The following is a 15,741-nucleotide window of genomic DNA, read 5'->3' on the forward strand; positions in this document are numbered from 1 at the left end:
AATTAGAGGTTACGTTGGTCTCTAATATTCCATTTTGGGGCAAGGTGCTAGAGCAGGTCATGGTTTCTCAGCTCCAGGAGTTTTTGGATGAGATAAATTATCTAGGTTCATTTCAGATGAATCCTGGTTATGGGATGGAGATTACTTTGGCCTCCTTAGTGGATGGACTACGCCAGGTACTGGACGGGGGAATGTGTACAAGTTCTCATAGCTTTCCATATCCTTGACCCTGGTATCCTTTTGGCCTATCTCTCTGGGATGGGGCTTGGAGGCACTATTTTATGGTGGCTTTGGTCCTTCCTGGAGGAGAGAGCTCAGAAGGTGGTGCTGGGGGATTTCTGTTTAACAGCCTGGTCGTTGGCCTGCAGAGTCCCTTCGGATTCTGTTTTGTCCCCTATATTATTTAACATCTACATGAAACCATTCGGAGAGATTGTTTGGAGTTTGGGGGTTTGGTGTCACCAGTATGCAGATGACACCTTACTCTATTTCTCCTTGTGGTATTTGCCTGATCCTTTTTTTGTATTTATGTACTTACTGGTTATTAGCTTTAGATACTGCATTTTAATGATGTAAGGCACCTTGGGTCCTTTTTAAGGAGAAAGGCAGGGTTTTAAATAAATAAAAGAAATAAAGCAGGATCCAGTTTTTTGAGTTCATTGAAAACATGGAGTCAGGTGGAATTATTCCTGTGTACGCCCCAAGTTGGAAGCTAGGGTGGGAAGAAAAAAATAAATTGAGGAAGGATGGATAATGGAAACCTGGTTGAGAAGCTGTGATTTGGAAACTGTAGGACTCATTGGTGAGGAAGAGATGAAGTGGCTGCTGAATGTTACTTCTAATCCTAATTATGTCTTTCCACTTGTACATGATTATGAGAGAGAGCAAGAGAGAGAACACTGCTATTGTTCCTTTCTTTACAGGCAATTTCTGCTAGGAAGGCTTTTCTAGAGTATTTCTGCCCTTCCTTGAAAGTAACAAAATAGGCTTGCAAACGTTGGAACATTTTGTTAAGAATGTATTTTTCTTCTAAAACACATGCACACAATGCACAATCTGTTTTCAGAGACTTGGTGGGCTGCCAGTAGCTGTGGAAAAAAAGTAGAATCTTCTTTATCAATAAGAACCTGGCACAAACACTGTTTAGTTAATCTTACCTGATAAACATATAATGCCTGTCTTCATGGGGGTGAAATGCTCACCCTTTCAGTCCTTTAAAAACTTAGTCAACCTTAGATTTAAGATTCTTCTGTAAAAATATTTTTGAAGGATTTACCTGTTAAATATATTGAGTACAATCCAATCTAATACTAAGTAGTGACTGTGTGTGTTGTTGTGATGAATTTTGAACAAAAATACCAGTCTTTTGTCTTAATAATCATCAAGTGCTCAGTTAGCTTTCTGTGAAGAGGGGAATATTAGGAGTTCAGTAATCAATACTTCATTGTACTCAAAACAGTTAGGAATGTCACCTTCACAACAGGCTGAATCCAAAACCTACATTACAGCAATCTTGCTTGGGCTCCTGGGTACCAAACTGACATTTTCTCTAACTCACTTAGCAACCTAAAACTCAAATATAAAAGAATACATTAAAACACAGCCCTGCTCTTTAGATGTTTCAGAGAAGCCCATGTTTGCTGAGTAGATTTCAAGGTTTTAATGTTGGGAAGAGGAAATGAGGGGTGTGCAAATAATTACTGTATGTTTTCATGTTCATAATATTTTTGTTGCACAACAGTGTTTCACTTGAGAGAACAGTGCTGACGATTCTGAGCTTCAGTAATGTTTCAGAAGCAGCGTGACATCACTCCAGTATCGGTTTTCCAGTCAAGCTAGCAACTCACACAGGCAGGAGGATGCTTTTTTTTAGTGCCAAGGCTCAGCACAGCTCATTGGGGAGTAGCTACAAGAGAAAAAGGTTGTGTCTCCTTATCTTTCCAAGTGTTGTTTCATCCAGGCTTTCTCTGAAGGCTGGTAAGTGTGTATGTATGTGCATGCATGCATGTGAACCATAAGAGAATTCTTTTTATTTTCTTGGACAAACCAACCCATCTTTTAAATATGAACACTTACAGAATGGCTTACCCTCCACATTAAATGTGGGGGAAAGTCCTATGGTATTTTGCTTGTTCATCAGCTGTGTTCAGGCATTCCAGTCTCTACTCATTGTATGAAGCTGAAAAGCTGTTAGTGCAAACTGATTGCTGTGTGCTTTAAAAAATGAATCACAAGATAAAATGATTTCCATGCTGCATGTAAAAATAAGATAAAATTTAAATGGCTTGGAGAGGGGGAAGCAAGTTTAGAATAGTACTTTACCATGGTTGGTAGATGGATAAAATAAAGAGAATAAAACACTGATATTAATGAGGATTTCTAACATTTTTTGTAGATTATAGAATTCTAGTTACTGTTCAGCATTACAGGAGCTAAATGGAAATGAAAGAAACCCCAATGAATAAATAACTAGTGATGATATAACACTGTGCATAATGATGATTTTGCAGTAAGTGATAGATTCTGTGATTGTTATCTTTAAAAGTAGAGTATGTTCATAGACTATTCAAAGGAGGTAAGAAAACTGGTTTGTTCTTTCTAAAGGTGCAGAATCAGTATGGTTGTACAATTTGAGGAGCCAAGTTAAGACTCTTTGGAAGATCTTTAATCAGCGTACATCAAACAGAAGCTTGGCTGTAACTATGTCACCCACAACAGATGCTTGTTTAAATCTGTTCCTTCGGCAATACTTATTTTCTCCTGCAACCCCACCCTCACATTTAAAAGAATGTCGAGATGGTTAGAATCTCTTCCTAAAATTTTCATGTTCGGTATTTTGATATGCAGTTCTTGTGACCCGTCTTTCATCTGACTGAATTGCAGAGCAATGTTTCATGATGAATTACAGTTTTTGTTTGTTTTGTTTGTTTGTTTTAAAAACAGCTTGTTGGAAGTCATTGTGAAAAAGTAATTTTGTATATAGAAATTTAAAATGTACTTCTGTTTAAGTGCTATGAGAAAATAAATAATGCCTTAGAGTGGTAAATGCTAAATATCCAAGTTACACGTATAGATTCCTGTTCCATTGTATAAACTGCTCTTCCCATTTCACTCAATCTTGTATTTTTAACTAAAGAGAAAATATTTGTGGGAGAGACGGTTATAAGTTCTAGAGCAAATCGTCATTGAAAACACTTGGGAGGGAGAGAAGTAGTATAGTTGTTTATGAATATATAAAATATCCCTTGGAATGTAAACTTTGAATTTATTATATAATACAAATATCAGGATTTCATAGATAAACATAATGCTAAAACCATCTAACCCAGAATTTCTGTGGTGTAAAGCCTCTAATCTGAGGAAATGATAGGTATCTATTTCTGGTGGTGGAAAAGCTGTGGCTGGAATTTAAAAGGACCAGTTCAGTCTGTTATTTTGTACTGAAGTGTTCTTTGCTCTCAGTGTTAGAACTGAGACGTTATTTTGTACAATACAATTGATTTTTTTGTGCTGCATACTCAGAATTTAACATTGCAAGATGTGAAACAGAGGGAGAAAATCGTATGCCTATGTGCATGCGTCCGTGTGTATGCATATACAGTATGTGAGAGAGATTTCAGTTAATATGTTCACAAATAACACCTAGAGTTGTGAAGAGTGCTTCTTAAACATTTTAGAATGTGTTGAAATGTTCTTGCTTTGTGTTGCGCCTGATACATGTCCTACACAGATTATTTTAGCAGAGTCCCATAAACCCTTTAACATAGATTTCTTTAGGAGTCTTTGGTTTCTGTAATGCCTAGTTGTTATGGATAAACATTAAAATATTTCTCTAGGGATACATGGAATTCAGTTGCAACTTAGGAACTACAAAGTTTGGTAAGCAAGGGTTAGAAGTAGTGTCAGTGGCTGAAATGTGTATTAACCAGGCTTCAGATTGTTCTCGTCTTGTGAATAATAAACACTAAATTTTATATAAGGGGAATTCCCCATTTACTGTCCACCCATATGTTGTAACCTCTCGTACTACATCACACAGCTTCCACCAGCAATATGATAGTTGTTCAATGCCCATGGAGTATGTCCTGCATGTTGATCTAAGTTTGACCTTTCATATACAATATTCATCTCCTGTTACTTTTCTGACTTCAGCCTGTTTCCTCACAGGTCTAAATGTTAAGATGCAGGCTCTTCATTGGGCAGGGATATGTTGATCGCTTTTGGCACCAGGTACATTGATGACATTAAATTTGTTCATCATATTCATATCTGCAACTGAATTAAAGGTTAAGTATGAACAGCTACCCTACCTCATTTTCCTCACAGTGATCATGGAATTGTGAGGTACATCAGGCTGCGAGGATACCCAGTATGATGTAGTGGATAGAGTGATGTACTAGGACTCAGGAAGCCTGGGTTTGAATCCCCACTCAGCCAAGAAGGTCACTAGGGACATGGAACTGGTAAAACCTCTGCTTAAATATAACACTTACGTTGAAAGCCCTGTAAGGGTCGTTATAAGTCAGTTTTGACTTGACAGCGCTAACACCAACATCAACCTGCCAGCTGCCCATTAATACCTATGAGCTGACCTGGGACATGAACCCTGGTCTACGTGTTTGAATTCAAGCAGTATTCACTGCATCACAGTTTCTGTCCATAGCTTTCTTATATTTCTTACATTTCCAAGAAAAGGAGAAGGGCACCATCTGCTTGCGGAAACATGCCTAAATTAATCCCATTTGGGAGAACGAAACATTCTGTATTCTTTCCATCAGTTTTTGGCTCTTTCAGATCAGTGAAGCTGTCCTTGACCACTGTCCTGGTACAGATAACTCATAGACTTGAATCATTTTTGTTTGGCAAGTCAGCTCTCTGACCTTGGAACGAAATCATGGACTGGCCCTTTCCCCTCCTGCTAGCCAATAACTTTGGCCTTCTCAGACATTCAGGTAGCTCTTTGTCTCCCTCCAGCAGAGCAGTGATGGTGGAGCCCATCAGCCAACACTTAAAGATGATACTGCAGTACTGCGAATAATGTAGGTGATGTTGAAACACCTGTGCTGTAGATGGCTCATCACAGACAGAAGTGTTGGCACTCCCTAATCTACTTCTTAATTCCAAAGGCTAAGACTTATGCTGCCATTGCACTTGCAGCAAGTAGGATGACAGGTTGTGATTCAGAGTTTAGTTTGCAGGGTCACGGTGTCCTAAAAAGGGAAATGAATTCTATGAATTGTATGAGTTTTAACTTGAATCCCTATTTTCTGCCTGTGATTTATCTAATTAGAGCTAAGCAGGGATTGTATGCTTCCTTATTTCGAAGACCTGGTTGTTTCACTGACTTATGCCTAGGGACAGCAAAGTCCCCTAGAACATTAAATATAAATCTGGAGAGAGAGATAGTACAATTTAGTCTGAATTTTTAATAGCCTTGAAGGTGTGGTGACGTAGAAAAATGTATTCAGCATTAATACAGTTTAGCTAAGTGTTCTTCACTGAACATGCAGATTTTTGCCAAGTTCAATAGTTGACTATCCTTTGTACTGATCTTGGTGTTCATTGTGAACCATGAGTCACAGTGGGGCGGTTTTAATACAATAATTGCTGACAAAAACAGCTGCTGTAGGAAGGGCAAGTCATACTCTTTCAAATCAACAAACATACTTTGCCTAGGACAACATATGGCAGTAGATAATTGCAAACAGTATGTTAATGGAAGGCTAAAGTAGGCCTTTGCAAACTAGAAATAATGTGCCCAAAGAAATAGGGAACCTTAAACAGATTCCTTTGAAGTACTGTACTGACAGCACTAGTGAAATCGCATTGAGATCCAGGATTAGTCACTGTAAGCTCCCTTGCAGTATTTTAGTTCAGTGGTTTATGTGGCTGGGAATTCAATTCCCCCCAGCTTCCTTGACAGCAGCTGGACTTGATGACCCACAGGGTCCCTTCCAGCTCTTCAGTTCTAAGATGACAATGGTGATCTGAATACAGTCCTGTGGTTACTTCATGAAAAACCTGTGAGCCAGGACTTACTGCTGCTGCTAGAGAAGAAAGTGAAAAGTGGTGAGCATTGAATGTTCCACAAAGACATATTTCTGTCATCGACTCAAAGGAAAAAATAATCTATAATTGTAGAAGAACTGAAATGAAGCATACTCACCTTTTCTGAAGAAGCTGCTTCAGATTTTCTGTGGGAGTAATCGTATACGTGGCAAAGGAGATATGAGTAATGCAACATATGGCACAATGTAGTTAATTTGTAACATTACATGCAAATTACCGTTCTTCATATTCAGTGAAAGAAGACATTTCAGCAGAGAATAAGGTAGCATTTCATTTTGGACCAGCTTTTATCATATCATACATGTAATGGGTGTTATGATAAGGATAGAAAAGCCTAGAGTACTGAGGAAACTCCAGGCTCAAAATGTTTTATGGCTATTCTTGGCCAAGAATCTTTCTTTAGAGATTCTTATTAACAGATGTTGCCATCTTTATTTCCTGTTAATTTCATACATATGCATGGTAAAAGACACTTCAGTGGTTGCTTACATTCTGTGATTGGATCAAGCAGCATAAAGATCTTAAGGTGTACCATTGGAGTATGTCTCCCTTACAGGTGTTACGCAAGTGTGGACATTGGTGGTAGATGCATAATTGATATTCTGCAAGCATTTGCTTGTGAAGCTTGTCTTGATCTGAAAGTGTACATGAGAAACATATCAGTAAGTTTCCTGTGATCAAGGCTGGAAGTTTGGCGTTTTCACCTTTTGCAGTCTTCCCATGACGGCAAAAGTTCCCATGGGGGCAGGAACATATGGTGTAAATTAAATAAATAGATAAGTATCATGCAAAATCAGATATGTACACAAGTTAGTGCACATCATCTGCTATTTAATGTGAGCCATACTGGCTCAAAATACTTTCACAGTTCATACTTAGCTTCAGTTTAAAATAAATCAGCTTTGTATATTGATAAATTGGGAAATATTTAACTCTAAAAACTGTATTTTTCTAAAAGTTCAGATAATGAGGTAAAATTGGGCGAAGAAGAGATTTCTAAAATAGTCCCAGTAAAAGCTACATTTAAATGAATATAGCTCTGCTAAATAATAATAATTACATAAACACTTCTGCAGCTTTGAAATGGCCTGTGAATTGATTTGTTCCTCCATACAACTCAGCTGACGTGCTTTCAGAGATGGGCAGTTGAAATAAACAGGTTTTGTTAGAAAAAAAATATTTTCCATTCACGATATGATAGTTCTTTTGTTAGAATCATTCTGTTATAAATAATGGCTTTCAGTTAAAAATCAGTTTTCTTAACTCAGATTTTATTTTTATGTTTTGAATTTGATTAGGTATTTCCAAGAAGACTGGCTAAAAAGAAAATCTAGATTTAACATAAAGATACTGAAATTTACATGGAATGTGTTATGTATGTGATCCTTCAGCTGTTGTCAGCCCACAGCTCTTGTCATCCCAGACTATGGCCTCTGCTGGCTTAAGCTAACAAGAATTGATGTCAAGTAACATCTGGAGAGCCACAGATTTTCTGCCCCAACAGCTGAATCTATGATTATCTATTTAATGGCTCAGTTCGTTTTGATTCTAAATGACGGGTTGGCTTAAGACCAGTGTAGAGTGATAACTCTGGTTTAGTTGGGGTAGTCAATCTACTATGGGTTTTGTCTGAATTTTCCAAGGGCTAGTTGAGTGCTGAACTCTGCCTCCAAAATAGGTCTATTACCTTGGATAGCTTCTGTAATACTCACAGTGGATTCATAAATCCCAACTCAAGAGTCATCAGCCTCTACTGATCCAAGCGTAGTCATATTTGGAGCAGAGACATTGTAATCAATGACATTTCAGTTAATTAAGGTGAACCAATGTGTCATTCTGCAGGTCTACTCAAAGTATGCTAATTACGTTATTAAATGTTAGAGTATGATTTCTAATGTTGGGAACATTCTCTTGCATATGTGCCTTTCTCCATTGCTTGGTTACCCAAGATACAGTTTGTTATTACAACACAGTTTGACTAGACTCTCAGTTATAAGTTTGAAACCACAGTTTGAACTGAACTTGCAAATCAAGGCTTAATCCTAAAGACAGTTGCATGACAAATTATGATTAAAATAGTCTGGAAACAAAGAAGAACCATAGCATTCCAGAGCTGATTGAATCCTCCAAATCATAAGGATCAAACAACTGGATAGCTGATTATTCTATAAAATTGCTTTATTCTAACCATCTTTTTTTATTTTGTGATTTAAAATTGTTGGTTTAAACAGTAATAATTTAAATCACAGGATCCTCTTAACCTTTTAATATTTATTTTGGATTTCCCCACTTCTATTTTCTAAGTTAGTCACCCTATACTGCAAATACTCAGACTTAGGTTTTACTGTAGTTTAAAAGCACAACCTTTGCATTCCTATTTTACCATATGTGTTTATATTCTTGCAGAGTAATGAATTTCCATAATGTGTGGTTCCAGTTTTGGAAAATACATTGGAAAGTATCCCTGTTTTGAAACACTAGGAATGGAATTTGGTTGTTAAGGGTTACAGCTGTGGGAAGCCATGAATTTGTGGAGATGTTGAAACAGAATAGCCAAGAAAAAGTTGCTTCTAGTAGAAGCCACCAAATTTCATTCTGATTTTTGCTTCCTGTAGGAAAAAAAAGGAAATGGTGGAAATGCATCCTAGATCTTTAGATGCATTTCATTCTATTACTGATGCAGATAAGCCTACTTAATATAAGTTATATTGGGCAGAATCCTTGTTCAGTAATTCTTCTCACACAACAGATTGTGCTTTACCCATGATCAACAGGATACTGCCCTTTATCATTAATATTCTTCAGACTACTTGTGGATGGGGAATGAGAACTTCTGAGCCAATATCCCTTTGACTGTTGAAATATTTTTCCAAGGGAATTAGAGTCTGAAATACAGTATTTCAGTTGCAGAAGTATTTCACGCAAAGTCATCTAAGGTCTTAGTAGTGTACTCTGAACTAGGCTTCAAACCTGAATAGATGTCATAAACTTGAAGCAGATTTATGATTTCTAGTTTAAGGGTTCTGTAAAAATGAAGAATGATATGTTACTTAAATGACCTTCCTATATTAAGAAACGCCTTGCAAACTTTTTTTTTTTTTTACATATCAGTTTGTTGCAATACTTGAATAAATCAGAGTGGTTCCAAACCCAAGCAATAGATCTTTCAACTGGATTATATCTGTTTCTTTTCTTTCATGCTTCTTAACCAATTGTCTCCAGGCAAAAAGTGCAGTTTTGTAAGAAAAAAACTGGCAACTTGCTCAGCAATATTATTATTGATTCGTACAGTATATGTCTGTATGCAAGTTCATCTGTGTGTATGTTTATTTAGTACTTTTCTGTAGAATTATGCTTACTGAGATCATTTAAAATGAATCCAGAATTGTTCAAAAAGAACAGAAAGGGTAGGAAGGGTGGTGGAGTCACACTGTATGTAAAAAATACATATTCCTGTACAGAAATGCATGGGGATGAGTTGGTTGTTGCATGGAGAACATTTGGATTAATATAATTCGGGTGAAAAATAAGGTAACTGGAGATTGCTACCAACCACCCAAGGAGAAGATGAGGATGAAATGTTTGAAAAATAAATTGCAAAAATTCTCAAAGAGATATAATGAGAGATTCCAATTATCCTGATAACTTTTAAGAGGCAAATTCTATCAAATATGGCCCTACCAAGAAATTCCTGACTTGTGTGGCTGATACTTTCCTACAAAAAATGGAGGAAGAAATTAGAGGATTAGCTGTTCTTGACTTGATTCTAATCAATAGAGATGACTTGGTGGAGGAAATGGTATTAAGGGGAACTCTGGGTGAGGGTGACCATGCTCTGCTAGAATTCTTGATTTCAGAGGAAACCAAAGCAGAGTTAGCCACAAATATATGCTGGATTTTAAAAAAGCCATTTTTAATGAACTCAGGACAATTATAAGAAAGGTCCCATGGCAGGAGACCCTAAAAAGAAAAGAAGTCAAAAACGTGTGGGAGTTTCTGAAAAAGGAAATTCTAAAGACATAACTACAAACAGTTCCAGAAAAAAAAAAGTTGGAAAATGACAAGGAACTGGCTGACGAACTCTCAGAAGCACTGTCTCTTGTTTTGTTAAAACTATGGAGGATAGATAGATGAAGTGCCTGATGATTAAAAAAGAGCTAAGGTTGTCTCTATCTTCAAAAAGAGCAAAAAGGAGGAACTTTGGAACTACAGTATAGACCAGCCAATCTGACATCAGTTCCAGGAAAAATTCTGGAGTAGATTATAACTGGTCACTATCAGGAGAATACAGAGTTGGTTACAAGATTGTACTCAGAGACTGTTTATCAATGGTTGCTTCTCAAATTGGGAGGAAGTGGCAAGTGGGGTGGTGCAGATGGTGACAGCAGCCACGAAATTAAAAGACACCTGTTTCTTGGGAGGAAAGCGATGACAAATCTAGACAGCATTTTAAAAAGCAGAGACATCACCTTGCCGACAAAGGTCCACATAGTCAAAGCTATGGTTTTCCCAGTTGTGATGTATGGAAGTGAGAGCTGGAGTATAAAGAAGGCTGACCACCGAATAATTTATGCTTTTGAATTGTGGTGCTGAAGGAGACTCTTGAGAAGTCCCCTGGACTGCAAGGAGAACAAACCTATCCATTTTGAAAGAAATCAACCCTGAGTGCTCACTGGAAGGACAGATCCTGAAGCTGAGGATCCAATACTTTGGCCATCTCATGAGAAGAGAAGACTCCCTGGAAAAAAAACCCTGATGTTGGGAAAGTGTGAAGGCAAGAGGAGAAGGGGAAGACAGAGCACAAGATGGCTGGACAGTGTCATCGAAGCGACCAACATGAATTTGATCCAACTCCGGGAGGCAGTGGAAGACAGGAAGGCCTGGTGTGCTCTGGTCCGTGGGGTCACAAAGAGTCAGACATGAGTAAATGACTAAACAACAACAAAACAAGTGGGGTACCACAAGGCTCAACCATGGTGCCAGTGCTCTTGAACATTTTTTTCTTAATTACTTGGATGAGGGAATGCAGGGAACACTTATCAGATTTGTAGATGACACAAAAATGGGTGGAATAGCTAATACCCTGGAAGACACAAACAAAATTAATTAAGATCAACGTAATGTTACTATTCAACAAGCACTGTTTTACTATATGGGCATGTCAAAAGGTTCGTTAATTATTTTTGGCGGTTTGCTGAAATTAGCAGGAAAGGCAGGAGTCTGATTTTTTGAAACAGAAATGTTTATTAATTTTCAACAAAGGCATGTCAACAACAACTTCTATGAGTTCTGAACTGTCCCAATCGTTAACTTTCTCTCCACCTGCCCAAACTAATCAACCACATACTAGTTTCTTAGAACTGGGGAGCCGGAGCAAAGCGCTCCTTGTCGGTAGGCTTCCTGAGGGGGACACTTCTCACCGCGCATAGTGTCCCACAACAAGGGTGTCATGCCCAATCTCCCTCCAGCAGCGGTTTATTGAATGTAGCATCTGGCCGAACCACCTTCCTCCAAGGACCCTGGCCCCGCGGATAAACCACCACCGTCCATTCTGTTGTCTCCTGTACTACCACACTTCCTTGGGTGGGTTCTGGGTCAGGCAACAATCCGCCAACCTTCAAGTTCGGAAAATTGTCTAACAGATTCCTCACATCTCGCGCTTTTGCCCTTTCCTTCTCTCTTCGCTCTTTTTCCGTTATAACCTGAAATTCCCATACTTTTTCCTCCCCTTTTATGTCTTCCTCCCAAACCTCAACCCATTGCTGCTGCTCCTTTCCTTTCCCTTCCTCTGTCAGGCACACTTCCATTTTAATTCTCTCTTGCCCGATGACTTTCTCTGAACGGCTTTCTTTCTCTTTGATGTTTCCTTCCTCTGGAGGAGATGGCACACTAAAGTTCTCCTGACCTTCACAGGGCATCACACAATTTATCTAACCTTTATTTTTATATTATGTAAACTATAAAATAAAAGTGTTCTCCCTACTCCATTGGAAAGAGACCATGTGTAGTTTGGCCACATATATTTGCTCTTTTTAGGTATGAATTTTTAAAGTCTGCACAGGAAACTCAGCTTGGTATTGTGGTTTTCAAAGAACCATATTTCAGCAGTGTTATCTAAACAGTTTTCCATTCTCTTCACCTCTGTCCCTCCCACCAATTATTTGCCTATTTATTATTATTTTGAAACTCAGTTTAGATTGTCAATTTGAAGGCAAAAATCATGGGAATTCATGTCATGCTTACACTTCAAATTCAATCTATATGGACGACCATGAAGCATTGTATTTTAATTAGATCATATTTTGGGATCGAGCCATATTTATTTGTTTATTTGATATTAATTCTGCCCAACTTAGTGAGAATTCACTACTCTGGGTAGTGTACATAAGAAAATTGAATCCACAACAAGTACCTTCACCCATCAACAACCGTATAAAATAAAATCATATATATCAAATATTGTGGAAAAATAACAGATTACTAAAAGTGTACCAGAATCCAGAAAATCAAATGCCAATGGAAAATTAAGCACCAAAAGAAATAAGAAATACCTAACTGGAAGCAAGATTTTTTAAAGATCTCTTTATAAAGTTCTGCATTCACCCATTTTCTAGAGATACAGAGGGATGGAACATAAGGACAGGACTCACTTAATATTTATCTTTCTCACATGTTTCTCAATGTGACCTTTTAGTTGCTCCCATTGTCTACAAGTGTGTACAAAGAACATTATGTGTAAATGGTAGCATGTGCATTTTTTTTCTTCCCAGTAATTCTAGCACTTTGGAATCAATTCTGTATTCAAAGGTTTGTCAGATCTCATGCAAAACATATCCATATTCAGGCCATAGGAACAAATTACAGAAGATATTTTGAAAGAAGGAAGTTTAGCTTTACTACCATGTTTTATAGGATTAGGATTAATTAATGCTTCTCAGTTTTCAAAATGATAGTACAGAGATGTAGCTAGAAAGCTGCAGAATATAAATCTGAAATCAGTGTTTAGCAAAATATTATGAAAAACAGTTCTTGGGAGGGGCCAGAATTCTGTGGGTTGTTTGATTGGTTTTGTTGGGTGGTTGTAGTTGTTTGGGGAGTGGCTGAGGATCACAATGACATTGCAGTGGCTAATTGAATGAGATGCCAATCACATACCTGGTTACTTGACCAGTTACATGTTGAGGCATGTCACCAATGCTTATTAATCAGGCACAGTTAACTACCATAACTGCTTTTTTTGCTTGTGCATATCAGAAAAATAAGCCAATAAGAACTGTGCGATAGTGGAATGGACTTATTTCATTAGATGCTTCAAAACAGAGTTTGGACACCACTTGTCACAGATGTTTAGCTGTAGATTTCTTCCATTTGAATGGAACTTGATTATCCTTGGGAACTCTTGCATCTCAGTGATAGGGTTGTTCTTTAATGTGCCGTTTTTCCACAGGCGAGCTAGTTGTAGACTGGCAATTTTTAAAAATTACATTAGCTTATTTTTCAGCCCAGCCAATGCTTTTAGTGTCTGTCTTACCTCCTTTAGGATGTTAAATTGTGCAGGGGGATCTATTTGAGAAATTAATCAACATGCCTGGGGGAGTTGCAGTTTCCCATTTTTTACCAGAAAAAGAAAGACTTTGGAGGATTGCATGGGTACCTGGGTTGCACTTTGTCCACTCCCTTGTACATTGAAGCATTCAACTGTGCCTGGGAGGCAGGCAGGAAGCCATTGTGTGAGTTACTTCCACAAGCTTTTGTGTGGGAGAAGAAAATAGGCCACTTTTTAAGCCTCTTTCCCCCAAAGTTGTACATTTTAAAAGTACAGTAATGCAATTCCTTTCTCATGGATGAATAAAACAGTGCAATATTTTTCACTTAGGCTGAGAATTGTGACCTTCTATGACTAACATGTTGCTTCCAGATAAGTGGATGAGTCTGCATTAATGCTGGCAAATATTCAAGTAATTAATACCGTAAACAGTTGAATTTCTAACAAACATTGTTTCACTAAAAAATTTTTTGAGATACATAATATACTTAAGTTGGCTTTCTTGGTTGGCTTTTTAATCTGGAGAAGCAGGGAAAATATCTATTGTGTTTTTTCACAGGAAACATGAAAAGCAAGGCATAATTTATTTTGGTTTATTTTGTTGTGTTGCCTCATCTTGTTAAACATCCTTTCAGATATTGATGGTGATGATTAATCTGATTTCTGAACTGGTAAAATGCATTCATGATGACCCATGAAGCGTAAATCATAATAAAAATTCAAAAACCATCTTCAATTAATGAACTAATTAAATTTATCAGTGGTGTGGCTAGTATCCTGTTTGTCATGAGTAGAGCAAAATCATTCAGCTGCAGAGCTCCCATGATCTCCAGATCTATTGCTATTAAGTAAACTGGAAATCGCCCCCAGTTCCATTGAGGCTCATGCTAGATACCTCCAGTCCCTGTGCATACAGTGGAATGTTACACATTGAACCTGATAGGATTCCGCTCAATGTCTTTAAATTCTGCCATGTAATTTGCACAAAACAGCTTCTTTTTCATATATGATGAAATGACCGAAAAAGAAAGGGTTTTTTTTCTTTATAGCTTGTCGAAAGTCTCTGTTTCTCCTTAGAATGTGTCCCAAAGAATGTTTATGTCATATTTGAATTGTCATGGTAATACAGTTGTTGGTAGACAGACTACTAGGAATCATGACTTTTATATCTACCTTTTATTTCCAAAAGTAGTTTTATTCTGAATGTATTCATATTCATAACTTAAATATCCCAAAATGAGCTATCAATGTAACTCATAGGTCTAAGCTCCTTGTTACTTGAAGCAAGGCCACTTATATTTTTCATGCTTGAACTGTTCATTATTGTTATTCACAATTATAAACAGCTATATTATGCAATTTCCAGTGTGGGTGGATTTCAGTGGAAAGTGAATCGGTTTGTGTAGGAGTTGTGTTTTTTCTTGAGGGACTACAACAATTAATATCCCTGGACTTTATCCTGAGAATGAGGCAAGGCATTAAAGTATGTCAATTTGAGACAGTGTAGATTGTAGAGCATATAGTCAACCAAGAATATCATTGGGTGGACCCCACCCAGCCCCCCAAAAAACATACGAAAGCTTATTTAGAGTTAAAACTCAAAAGTAGATTGTATGGTCACAAAAGAAAACAATATAAATGCAGAAGTAGATGATACCTTTATTAGACAACTGGAGAAAGCAAGTAGATTACAAGTATTCAGACATATTGGTAACATATTTAGTGACAGATTCCATTATTCTTAGGCAGTATCAAAAGTTGTTTGGCATGGTCGTTGTACTACATTCTAGGTAAGTACTTCTGAGCAGCATGCAAGCAGTTTCTTGGGATGGATAGGTGAAAACTCCCCCTCAGGTACATAAGAACGTAAGAAGAGCCCTGCTAGATCAGGTCAAGAGCCCATCTAGTCCAGCTTCCTGTATCCCACAGTGGCCCCAACAGATGTTTCTGGGAGCTCATGAGACAACTAGATACCTGTCTCCTGATACCCTTCCCCTGCATATGGCATTTTGAGGTAGATTTCTTTTAAGCCTGGAGATTATACATCCTCATCATGGCTTGTAACCTGCAATGGACTTTTTCCTCCAGAAATCTGTCCGATCCCCTTTTAAAGGCATCTAGGCCAG

At 37.7% G+C, this 15,741-nt stretch overlaps 1 protein-coding gene across 24 annotated transcripts in view; it reads left to right on the forward strand.

The window, feature by feature from the left end:
- PLEKHA5 (pleckstrin homology domain containing A5) overlaps positions 1-15,741 on the forward strand; it is a 217,215-nt gene that overhangs the window by 106,147 nt on the left and 95,327 nt on the right. For 4 of the 24 annotated variants that reach the window (XM_020804216.3, XM_078376412.1, XM_078376411.1 and 1 more), the window contains exon 1: positions 1,291-1,977. The exons of the other annotated variants lie outside the window; for them this stretch is intronic. The gene's annotated coding sequence lies outside the window, so the exon portion shown is untranslated. Of the gene's footprint in view, positions 1-1,290; positions 1,978-15,741 lie in introns of those variants that run through there. 24 annotated transcript variants of the gene reach the window in all.

Source organism: Pogona vitticeps, chromosome 5 (assembly GCF_051106095.1).
Source record: "Pogona vitticeps strain Pit_001003342236 chromosome 5, PviZW2.1, whole genome shotgun sequence".
In the NCBI taxonomy this organism is placed as follows: domain Eukaryota; kingdom Metazoa; phylum Chordata; class Lepidosauria; order Squamata; family Agamidae; genus Pogona; species Pogona vitticeps.